This window comes from Hyaena hyaena, unplaced genomic scaffold (genome assembly GCF_003009895.1).
Source record: "Hyaena hyaena isolate Hyena2069 unplaced genomic scaffold, ASM300989v1 scaffold_90, whole genome shotgun sequence".
Taxonomy (NCBI): Eukaryota; Metazoa; Chordata; class Mammalia; order Carnivora; family Hyaenidae; genus Hyaena; species Hyaena hyaena.
The window spans coordinates 2,188,271-2,201,083 of record NW_024080722.1 but is presented as its reverse complement, the minus strand read 5'-3'; positions in this window follow the sequence as shown (position 1 = coordinate 2,201,083).

Sequence of the window (12,813 nt, the reverse complement as noted above, 5' to 3'; positions counted from 1 at the left end):
TATCTATACCATGGAATACTACATGGCAATGAGAAAGAATGAAATCTGGCCATGTGTAGCAACATGGATGGACCTTGAGGGTGTTATGCTGAGCGAACTAAGTCAGGCAGAGAAGGACAAATATCATATGTGTGCACGTATAGGAGGATTAGGAGGAACTTAACTGAGGACCAAGGGGGAGAAGAAGGGCGGAAATGGTGGGGGAAAGGGAGAGAGGCAAACCATGAGAGACTCTTGAATGCTGACAAAAACTGAGGACTGATGGATGTGGGTGGGAGGGGGGGATGGGCATGGAGGAGGGCACTTTGGGGATTAGCACTGGGTGTTATGTGGAAACTAATTTGACAATAAACTATTTGGAGAAAAAAAAAAAAAGATTTACCAGAAAGTGATTTACCAGAATAACCAGAAGGGAATTTTGCTATTGAATTGGTCTGTTTTAGACCAATAGTCTTCTAAAAAATAACTTAAAAATCATACCAATTTGATCAGTTATGAAAACAATAGTCATTTTGAGGACAGCTGAAAACTACCAAGACTTGAAAGGCTAAGACTTAGAGAAGAAAGTCCAGAAGGCTGAGCCTGATGTTTGATGCTGCTTTCCTCCTAGAGATATTTGATGATTTGATATATTGTTTTGTTTTGTTTTATTTTATTTTATTTTATTAATTTAAAGAGAGAGTGAGAGCAGGGGAGAGGCACAGGGAGAGAAAGAGAGCATCTTAAGCAGGCTCCATGCTCAGCATGGAGCCCGATGTGGGGCCTATCCCACAACCCTGCGTTCATGACCTAAGCCAAAATCAAGAGTCGGACACTCAACTTATGGAGGCACCCAGGAGCCCCCACATTTGATGATTTTAAATGGGTATCTGAGCAGCTCAGAAGCTAATCATGAAGTGCTGGTCTGGAGGCCAAGAAGCTGAACAGAGTGATCTTAATTAGGTTGGAAAAACTAATATTGGAGCTCAGGGCCTGCGAAGAAAGAGCTTTCTCTTGGGACTTTTGAAAGACACTATCCCAACAGGAAAAATAAGCAAGAACTAAAGACCTTAAAGGCAATGAATTCACTCTATGAAGTTATAACGGTGGGTACATATCATTATGCCTTTGTCAAAAACCTACGAAATGTACAAGAGTGAACCGTAATGTAGACTGTGGTTTTGGGGAGTGATTATATGTCAATATAGGGTCATCAGTTGCAACAAACATAGCAGTCTGGTGGGGGTACTGATGACGGGGGAGGGGGGGGAGCTATGCATGTGAGCCAAAAGTGGGAAGGATATGAGAAATCTCTGTGCCTTTCCCTCAATTTTGCCATGAACCTAAAACTGCTCTAAAAATAACATCTATTAAAAAAAACACACAACATGTAGCTCTTTAAAAGGCTAAAACCAGCTTTAGTTGCTCAATCTCTGATTTGATTTAAAAAATCTGTTCTTAATCTGTCAGAGGCAAATGTAGATCCTCTCCAGAGGATCAATATGTTGAAGAAATGTGATGCCAAGATGAATAATTTCAGCAGAGGGTAAGAAGCCATAAAAAGGAATCAAATGGAAATTCTAGAAAGGAAAAACACAATTGCTGAAATTAGAACACGGTACGTGGAAAACAGAAGATTAGAGAGAACACGAGAGAAGATTAATACACTGGAAGATAAGACAAAAGAAAATATCTGGTGTAAGGCACCAAGAGATGAAACAAAAGAAAGTATAGAAAATAGAATAAGATACAATGAGATGTCCTGAGAACGACTCACCAAGTATATATGGTTGGGGTGCCAGATGTGGAAGAGACAGAATAGACAGAAATAATATTTGAATTATGACCAAGCACTTTCCCAAACTGATGAATGACATGAAGCCCCAGATTCTAGAAGCACTACAAAGTGCATCAGTATAAACCCAAGGAAAATCACATATAGACAAGAAATCCAAAGAAAAGTAGAAAAGCATAAAAGCAACCAGAAGGGGGAAATGTATAGTATCTTCAAAGGGGTGGCAGTAAGAAAGACAGCTGACCTCTGAACAGAAGTAATTGAGAACAGTAGAGAATGGAATGTCTTCAAAGACTGAGAGTAACTATCCATCTAAAATTCTATATCCAGTGAGAAAGGTGAAAGCAAATAAAGACAACTGCAGACAAATAAAATATAAGTAATTCATCAACAGTAGATCTTCACTACGGGAAATACTGAAAAATATGTTTTGGGCTAAAAAACAGTATATCAGCTAAATCAGATGCAAGAAGAGAGGAGTTAAATCTACATAAATATTGACTGTATAAAACAATAACAATAATAATAATGATGATTCCTCTTTAGCCTTAATATTTGTAAAGTGAGAATGCACAACGAAATAACATAAAAGAATGAAATGAGTAAAGGGAATTCTAAGTATTCGAAGGTCCTCGCATTTTGAGGATTTGGAAAAGCACAAATTTGTATTAGTCTCTAAATAAGGCAAAATAACACTTAAAATCCCTAGAGTAAACCCTAGCAATATAGGAAAATGATGTATAACTAGCAGGGAAAGTGATATAATAGAAGAAAATAGCTAGAAGAACTGTGTTTTTCTTAGCTTGGAAATGCCACTGGCTCTAAGGTTTTGCTAATTAAATTCCCCCTGGCTTCAAGAATACAGATAATTTGCAATGAGCCATTTTGGATGTCTGGGGCTGGCTTTGCCACCCTCCTGATTCCGTATTAGTTTGCAGGAGTGTGGTGAGAGAACATTGGAGTTAGAGACACAAAGCCTGCATTTGGATTTCGAATGAGACACTGACCTCCTTAGTTCTTTTGGACAATCTTCAAGCCACACTTGCTGCACCTATCAGTTGGGTATGATGAAGACCATGTTTCCCCAAGGGGTGTTGGGAGGCTCAAAGGAGAAAAGAGATTTAAGACTCTTTCTGAGATGCTGTACGAGTGCTTTTAGTTCAAGGAATACATACTTCCTTCCAGTAGGCAATACTCAAATACATTAGGGAAAATTAAAGTCAACGGGATGCTGCTTGTGTTAGAAAAGGCTAAGCTAGGCTGCAGTAAGTGATAGATCCTGGAATATGTGTGGTTTCATACTGCAAGGGTCTGTTACTTTGTTGACCACAGGACCTTGGTGCTTCCCTTCCAGTGGTGACTCAGGAACTTCCATTCAGGAGTGTCCCCATCTTCAAAACAAGGAATGTCATAGTCACCAGGGAAAGGGAGAGGGAGAAAGGAAAATTGCACAGGAGATTTTACAACCAAGAATGGAAGTTGAATACAGTCACTTCAATCCCACATCCGCTTGGCAAGAACCAAATCACAGGATCCTGAATTAACTTCACAGGTTGGGGATTGTCTTCCTTTATGTCCAAGAAGAAATGGGACTAGTTAACATCAAGCCTGTCTCTCGCAAACCACTGGTGTCTGAGTTGGGTCCATTGCAGTGTGCTGGGGAGTAGAGAAGATGGTGGCTTTCCCTTTATGCTTTTGTTTCCATAAAAGATAAAATATCTTTTGAGCTCCTCCCATGGATTTTATTAAAATACAATTAAACCACATAGTACTCCCCCTCCCCTAAAAAAAATTCAGATGAGTAGTTCAGCCTCTGAAAGAATAATTTGTTTGGATAAAGCAGAAACTACAAATGGCAAGAAACAGATGTGACAGAAGTAAAGCCCTCACTCCTCAAGACATTTTATAACAAGAGAGTCCCAGTGCAGATCAGCTACTTAGAGAGAGAAAAACTCTCCAGCGACACATATAGTCATAACTGATAGATTAGCTGTGCTCTTGTGTGTCCCAATATTCTCCCAAATATATTTTTATAATGGAAACTTGGGCCAGAAGACTCAGAACTTGGCATCGTTTTACAAAAAGGAGGATATTCAGAGCTCTAGCAGTAACTGGCTTTGTAGCTCCAGCAAACTCACTGAGCCTACCCCGATTACCAGAAGACTGGATTGATCAGAACCCCAAAGTGGGATGTCAAAGGTATGCTGTTAAAATATATATATACGTTGTTTCTATGGCCAGTTAAGTTTGGGAAACATTGAGCTCGGGTTTATTGTTTTTTTCTGCAGAGTATTTAATGTGAATCGTGACTGGCCAAAATATAAAAGGGTGTGTGTGCGTGCGCACGTGTTTGTGCCCATGTGTGCACCCGTGTCCATTGGGCGTGGGACAGAGTTGGGGATTTAATATGTACCATGTTCCAAACTTACTTGGCTGGGTACCACTCTATACTGTAGGAGACGTTGGGCTGTCCAGGCTCTGATGCCTTCACGTATCTAACAGCTGGTGATTGTAAGTGTGATTTGCCCCCGAGTAGCCAGATTACTCCCTCAGATACGCCAGAACTTCCAATTCACGAGTCAGCCTGGAGGAAATGCGTGAAGACGATTGTTACCCAAGTTGGTCCATGAAAATTTGGAAGTAGAGGTCCCAGAGGCCCCATGCTAACTTAATTTCTATGAATTTATGAATTCAACCTTTTAGGGATAGAAAGATACTGTGTGTTCTCAAGCCTGCACTTGCAGACCTTCCTTACCCTGCAGGCTTAGATATCAAACAGATCTTCAGAAAATACAGAGTAAAATTTAGAAGTGGGAAAAAAAAAGCACATGTTTTTCTTTAAAAAGACATTCTGGGATAAGCCTGGATATTGCTTCTATGATAGAAAGATTCGTCTTCAATCCGTCCCATGCTCTTACAATCAGTGTAATCTTTCTGTGACATGGATCAGATAAAATCATTTCATCTTCTTAACGAAAAATAGGCAAGCATCATTCATATGATTTTCTGTAAAAATACAGACCCACTGCCTGGGTTCCAAGACCTTCATAATTTAATCCTTGCTATTCTGGCTCTTCTCATCACTAGAGTGCAGCCGTGCCCATGCCCACACACCCACCACTATCCTGACCACTAGGCATATGCCATGCCATCACTACACTATCACACTCCCAGGAACACCTCAGCCACTAGGTACTTTACACCATCTCCGTGCCCAGCTCCCAACTGTTATCTCCAGCACGAGGCATGTTATGCTGTCACTATGCCCACACCCCAACAGTAGCCACAGCCCTTAGATATTCTGTGATATACCTGTATGACTCATCATCAACTGCACCACTAGGTAGCCAACACCTAACAAGGTTGCTATCCTTTCCCTAAAGACAGCATACATGTTCACCCCACTGTGGTTTGGATCAATCCGTTTTGCTCCCTGGAATTGTCCTTCATTTTTCTCTGCTTGGAAAAACGTATATTCCCCTGTCCAGGTTCAACCCCCATGCTTCAGAGAGGACTTTCCTAATTCTCCACTGCGTGAAGTGGATCCGATCTACTCCTGCTTCTTGCAATACACTTTGCATGCAATGCTTCCGGTAACCCGTACCTTGTTATGCTTAGTGGAAGGTTATTGTCATTTTTTATAATAATGGCCTTCCCACTGACCAAGCGGTTATAGTGTGTGCTTTCTGTGTATTATCTTGGTTAATATTCCTATTAGTCCTAATGAAGTGGATACTATTCTTTAACTTCGTTTTACAGTCGAGGAAACGAATGATCACAGAGGCTGAGTAACTTGATTAGGATCACACAGGTAACAGAGATTGGAGCTTAGATTTAAGGGAGAGCCCGTAAGGCTCCACAGTCCCTGCCTAAAATGACTGATCCCAAGTGTTGCCATTGAACTCGTTCTCTGGGTCTGACCAGTTAACCTGGCTGAGCTCCAGTCTTGTCTGAAAATCTAGATAACCACCGCCCCCCCTCCCCCCCCCACCCTGCGCCCCTCCTTGTTTCTCACTGGGGCATTGCGATGTAAAATGAAATAATGAATCTGAAAGAGCTTTGCAAACGCTAAAGCACTATGCAAATGCAAGCTAATTAATTAATGAACTCATTAACATGTTCTCCTGCTGGGCTGCAGTTAGGGCCAAATTATAAATAATCCTCATCTTACTGGGAATTTAACCAAGAAATGTAGGGTGGTGGTAGGAGGGAGAAAGAAGTCTGTGGTCCCAATGTCTACACCTCTGCACCCACCATGGAAGGCAGGTTAATGCAGAATCGTTTGCACTGCCAAGTGCAGGGTCATTTTTTTTTTCTGACCAAAAAGTGAAAGGATGGGGGTGGAGATGAGAAGTACAGAAAGGATTTCAGACGGATGGCAACTCAACTCAACTACACTATTAATGCAGATGGTTAGGGATGTCATCATTTTTGGGGCGCCTGGGTGGCTTAGTCAGTTAAGCGTCCGCCTTTCGCTTAGGTCATGATCTCGCGGTTCGTGGGTTCGAGCCCCGCGTCGGGATCTGTGCTGACTGCCAGCTCGGAGCTTGGAGCTGTTTCAGAGTCTGTGACTCCGTCTCTCTCTGACCCTCCCCTGCTCACGCTGTCTCTCTCTCTCCTAGAAATAAATAAAAATTAAAAAAATAAATAAAAAATAAAGGGATGTCATCATTTTGCCACTGATCTGTGGAATAGAGAGGCCCTATAGTAAACGTCTAGGTCCTCATTACTTATTTATAGTTAGCAAACATTTTTACTATGGGTCAGGGACTGCTTTAAGCGCTATACAACTATTGGTTTGTTTAATCCTCATAAGGGCTCAGAGTGAAATTGCTGCCCCATGCCCATTTTACAGAGAGAGAGACCGAAACACACAGAACTTAAGTAAACAGCCCAGGCTCATCATTTAACCAGGAGGTGGTGAGGCCAGGGTTCGAATCTAGACCGTCTGGTGTCAGAAGCCACATTCCTGAGCCCCTGCTGCATTATTGCCGATAGAGCGATCAGGCAATTCTTCCACACACATCCAGGAGGGCCTTTGACCTGGGGAAGCTGGTGGAGGGACAGGAGCAGAGCCTATTATTAAGCACTAATTATACGCCAGTTACTGTGTAAAATACAACGTGCATAACCCCACGGAATTTTCAAGAATATATTTGGAAGATGGAAATAGATCTGCAAGTCTTGTTTTTCTTGGTATCTGTCGCCTACTGGGAGACTGCAGTCCCTTCCTGGGAGCTTTGAGGGGCCTGCTACCCACCGAGGCAGGTGCCCTGTGGCTGGGGGTGAGGGGGGATCAGGATTAGAAAACCAGTAGCTGCTAATGCATCCCTGTCACCTTCTCCAAACAGCATTAAAGGAATAAAAGTAATATTCTGATCTCCATCTTTCTGACTGAGGTGTCTCTTTCTCAGTTGGTTCTGAACTTGGGGAAGAAAAACAGGATTCTTGCTTATTAACCAGGTCACCATAACAGATGAGAAAACTTCAGCTCAGAAGGGCCCCTTGGCCAAGGTCACCGAGCTAGGATGTGGAGAAGCTGTTCTATGATGCTGTCGTGTCACCTACTATTTCTACGATAGGGTAGCTTTATAAAATATAGAGCGTCAGGAATGGGCAAAGGGCAAACTCTGCGGCTTATTATAACATTAGGTATTTTTACAATAAATAGCAGCTTTGTTGGTTTGGTTTGATTTAATTTTTAGGAAGAGAAAAAAGAACTCACTTACCACACACTGAGCTCTGTAAGGATAAGAGATTGCCCCAAAATCCTACATAAAGAAGTAAGAAAAATCTAGACCTAAATATAGATTTGTCCAATTCTAAAGTCAATACTTATTCTACTATGTATAGCATATGATTTCTCATGCCTTATATACTGTATAAACAATGTTGCAACTAAAATAACAGAAAGTGCCAGAAAAAAAATGTCTTCCATAATCCCATAACCCCATCACCCATCATCAGTCAACCATGATTATTTGTCCACACTCCCCCATCAAACTTTTGTGTAAGCATTGTGGAGTTTATGTTCTTATAGCCATCTAACCATAGAGTTTCCTGAAATGTCATATTCAGGACTAAAATTTCAATAACTACATAAAATTATCATTTTTTAAAATGTTTATTTATTTTTTAGAGAGAGAGAGACAGAGACAGAGTGCGAGCAGAGGAAGAGCAGAGAGAGAGAGACACAGAATCCGAAGCAGGTTCCTGGCTCTGAGCTGTTAGCACAGAGCCCGACGCGGGGCTCGAAGTCATGAGCAGTGAGGTCATGTCCTGAGCTGAAGTCGGACGCTCAATCCACTGAGCCACCCAGGTGCCCCATCATTCTTTTTTTTTTTTTTTAATGTTTTCATTTATTTTTGAGAGGGGGAGAGGGGCAAAGAGAGAGAGGGACAGCAGATCCGAAGCAGGCTCTGCACTATTAGCACAGAGCCTGATGCAGGACTCGAACTCACAAACTATGAGATCATGGCCCGAGCTGAAGTCAGACGCTCAACCAACTGAGCCACCCACCGCCCCTAAAATTATCATTCTAATGTAATGTACTGAAACAGGCACTTTGTGTGATCCCGGAAGTATACCTCTAATTTTGATCCCTTGTATATAACATGATGATGAACACCTTCAAATAAATGGCTTTGACTCCTCTGTGGTCATTTCATGAGCACTCATCACAGTGGTGGGTTTTCCGGGTTAAATTGCCTCGACTTGGACGAAGTAGAAATGGAACTGACGCGGGCGTTAAACATCACCCAGAAGCCTCTCCACGCTCCCTGCAGAAGATACACAGGGAACCGGGAAAGCACATCAACCCCTGATTAGACCAGTCAAACATGTTTAAGTAGAAAAGGAGTTCAGAATATTTAACAGGATCAAAGATGGAAGATTACAGAGATTTGGAGCCCTTTAATAAATATTAAAGATGCATTCCCCCACTCCACCCCTGGCTTTGCATCAAGCGTGGAAGAGACTCCGACAGACGTGGAATTCAAAAGGCTTTATCTTTGTAGCAGCATCACCTGACAGGTAGGGGAGAAGCATATATTGTTTTTACTTGAGCGGGGCCGTTGAGGGTGAACGAAGTGTGGCTATTTACTAAAACGGAATCAGCAAATCTAAGCGCTGCCCAGAAGATGGGGGTGTGAGATGTTACAGGGAGAGGAGAATTTTGATAACCTAGCCCACCCCTCCTCTAGAAACTGGCTCTGAGGCCCATCGAGGGGTGCACACTGGTCACCATGCACCCCAGGCACAGCCCAGACCCTCTGGCTCCTGTCCAGTGCTCCTTGTAATGAGATGTTGCCTCGGCTCAAAATGTAACAGAGTCTAGCAGACTGCCCCCCACTGGCAATCTCCAGGTGTGCCGACCTCTGTTTACTTACAGGTTAGGTAGGGGATTCCATCAGACAGACAAAAGCTCCTTCCCAATCCAAGCATCCTGAGGCTGCAACACGTCATGAAACATTTTGAATATCGCCCCTGGCATTTGCTAGAGTTTTCCTACAGAGGACTGGATAGACACATTGTTATCAAAAGACAAAAGATAAGTTTGCAGACTGAACAAAGAATCCAGACTATGAGACGTTTTGCAAGGACGTTTCTCTTTAACTGTGTTGAATGCAGTATTTCCAAACTCGTTAGACAAAACAAGAGCCGTGTGGCCCTGACCCACAACTGTTATTTTTTTTTTTTTTTTCGTTTTTAAGAAACGTTCACCTCTGTGCTGTAAACCTAGTGTTCCCAGAAACACAGTGTCAGTAAGGATGTAGCTTTCTGCTACCCAGTGGCCTCTGTGCCTGTAAGTCCCCTCTTCCCGTAGAAGATGCTGATGAAGACCCCCTTGGGGAGGAAGAGTTTTGAAACATGGTAAAGAGATGGACTTTATTGAAACCTGGGTTCCACCTCTTGCCCTTGAGAAAATTACTTGAATTGATGTTCCTTTTCTTCGTCTCTAAAATGGGTTTAGCATCACCTCCTCTGCAGCATTGCTGGGAGAGAAGAGATGTAAAGCGTTGATCGTGGTGCCCTGGACAGTAGTCGCAAGGATGAGTCAGCTGCCATCATCCGGTCCTGAGCCCCGTAGGGGTGCCCTCCAGGCTTCCTGCTCTCGTGGAGATCACAGTCTGGTTGACAGACTGACAGACAGGGCTAGAACACCACAGCTGCCACGGAGGACAGGACATGGCCCCCAGGCTGGAGGAAATGGTAAAGCAGGACTGCTTTGGCCATGTTTCATAAAATTGGTGTGATTACTTGAGGCCGGACAGAGGCACCCTTCTCTTCCTCCTATTTTTTTTTAAGTTTATTTATTTTGAGAAAGAGAGAGAGATGGGAAGGACAGAGAGAGAGAGAATCCCAAGCAGTCTCTGCGCTGTCAACAGAGAGCCCCATGCAGGGCTTGAACTCACAAACTGCGAGATCATGACATGAGCAGAAACCCAGAGTCTGATGCTCAACCAACTGAACCACCCAGACACCCTGTCCTTCTACTTTTTAAAAACCAGCTCTTCAAAGTACCTGAAGAATGGTGGTTACCAGGGACAAGGGAGAAGAAGGAGGAAGAGGCATCTAATGGATACAGAGCTTCACTTGGGGAAGAGGATGAAAGATCTTTTGGAAACCATTGAGCTGCATACACTTACAAACAGTAAATTTTGTGTCCTGTGTGCTACGCCACAATTTGAAGAAACAGAAATGAGTTCTGTCTTCCCTGTCTAAGGGCGAAGGAGCTCCCCCGCCTCGACTCAACAGATCACATCACTGGTTGAGGCTTCATCTTCCCAGGGATGCCGGTCCTTCCTCGGCATAGCTGCCCCACATCTTGTTCCTTCTAGGGTTTCTCTGCTTTTCCGGCCAAGCCTCCAGATGGTATTTCAGTAACTCAGCTAAACATCTTCCGTCACAGTCTTTTTTTTCCCCCTTCCCTCCCAGTTCACTTAAAAATAAATTGTCTTTTTTCGTAATTCCAGACAGAACATGAAGCTCTCTCTCTTTTATGCTGCCACTGAATTCTAAGTACACAATTATGCAGGAAATGTCTTTAGATTCACCAGCTTGAGAACTTTTCAACATTAAGCCCTGAATCAGATAACAGCTTTCATCTCGAGAACAGCTTTACACTGTACCTAAGTAAAAGCTTAACTTATAAAAAAAAAAAAAAATTGTTACCGGGGGTATAAAAATGTCAAGGTAATAAAATAAGTGAATGTAAAACCCTTCCAAATAAAACATGCCAAAGAAATTAAGCAAGAATGCTTCTAAGGCAGCTTGATGGCGTGTTAGTTTCTGCTGCCCACTTCTGCATGTACTGCTTCAAAAAGAAAGAGAGAGAGAGAGGAAGGAAGGGAGGGAGGGAGGGAGAGAGAGAGAGAGAGGGAGGGAGAGAGAGAGAGAGAAAGAAAGAGAAAGAAAGAAAGAAAGAAAGAAAGAAAGAAAGAAAGAAAGAAAGAAAGAAAGAGAGAGAGGAAGGAGGGAAGGAAGGAAGGAAGGAAGGAAAAAAAAAAGACCCAAATGGTCCAGGTACATTCTCACCCCCCCCCATCTGCCTATTAATAAGATTTCACCATGTTAAACAAGCCAGCCACCTAGTTGGCCGTGGTTAAGACTTAATTGGGTGGCTGTGTTCAATTTTGAGCATCATGTTTCCAGAAAGAAAAGAAAAAATGTGATAAATTGGATGTAGTTCAAAGGAAAGCAAGACAAGGGATGAAAGCGGCTTGGAAAATAAGACCCAGCTGGGAATGTTAAGGTAATTCTGTGCATTTTCAGCTCAGCGAAAGATGGCTGGGAGATAATGGGAGGCATTTGATGAGTCCGTTCCGGCTTGGTCGCCAAAGGCTCACCAATGGGAGGAAAAGGAGAAGGGAGAGAATTCTCTTTCACTCTTCCTCTGCAGCTCACAGCCTCCCGGGTCCGGCGCATAGTAGGTGTTCTGTGGTTTCCGTGGATGTCCCCACAGAAAAACACTGCAATGAGAATGCTAATCCTGCGGGTGCTGATGCTTATAAATTTCTTTTCCAAGAAAGATTGAGGTGTTGAGTTTGATCCCCGGTAAGGATAATTTAGGAAAGGTAAAATCAATTTCCTCATTTGGCCGGCTGTGGATTAAATAACTTACTCAAGGCTCCGGTCAGCCCTGCTAACTCTTGGCTCTCTGTAGTTTAAGACACACTCACCATCTCACTCAAAACTCTATAACTTGTTGTGGCCCCTAAGGTGAAGTTCGACACCTGGAGGTGCATTGGCATCCACAGTCTAGCCCAAACATGCCTCTTAAAAAAATCCAAGTTAGTTAACATATAGTGTAACAATGATTTCAGGAATAGAATTTAGTGATTCCTAACTTACAGATAACACCCAGTGCTCATCTGAACAAGTACCCTCCTTAATGCCCATCACCCATGTAGCCCATCCCCCCACCCAACACCCCACCAGCAGCCCTCAGTTTGTTCTCTGTATTTAAGAGTCTCTTATGGTTTGTCTCCCTCTTGTTTTTATCTTATTTTTCCTTCCCTTCCCCTGTGTTCATTTGTTTTGTTTCTTAAACTCCACATATGAGTGAAGTCATATGATATTTGTCTTTCTCTAACTGACTTATTTCACTTAGCATAATACATTCTAGTTCCAGCCACATCACTGCAAATGGCCAGATTTCATTCTCTGTGACTGCCGAGTAGTATTCCATTATATATATAATATATATAATATTATAATAATAATATAATATAATAATTATAATAATATAATTATAATATATAATAATATATTATATATATATATATCAATCACATCTTCTGTATCCATTCATCAGTTGATGGACATTTGGGCTCTTTCCATACTTTGGCTATGGTCGATAGTGCTGCTGTGAACATTAGGGTACATGTGCCCCTCCAAATCAGCATTTATGTATCCTTTAGATAAATGTCTAGTAGTGCAACTTCTGGGTCATAAGGTAGTTCTATTTTTAATTTTCTGAGGAACTTCCATACTCAAACATGCCTTTTTAATCTGGCTACCTCTTCTTCCCTCTCCAA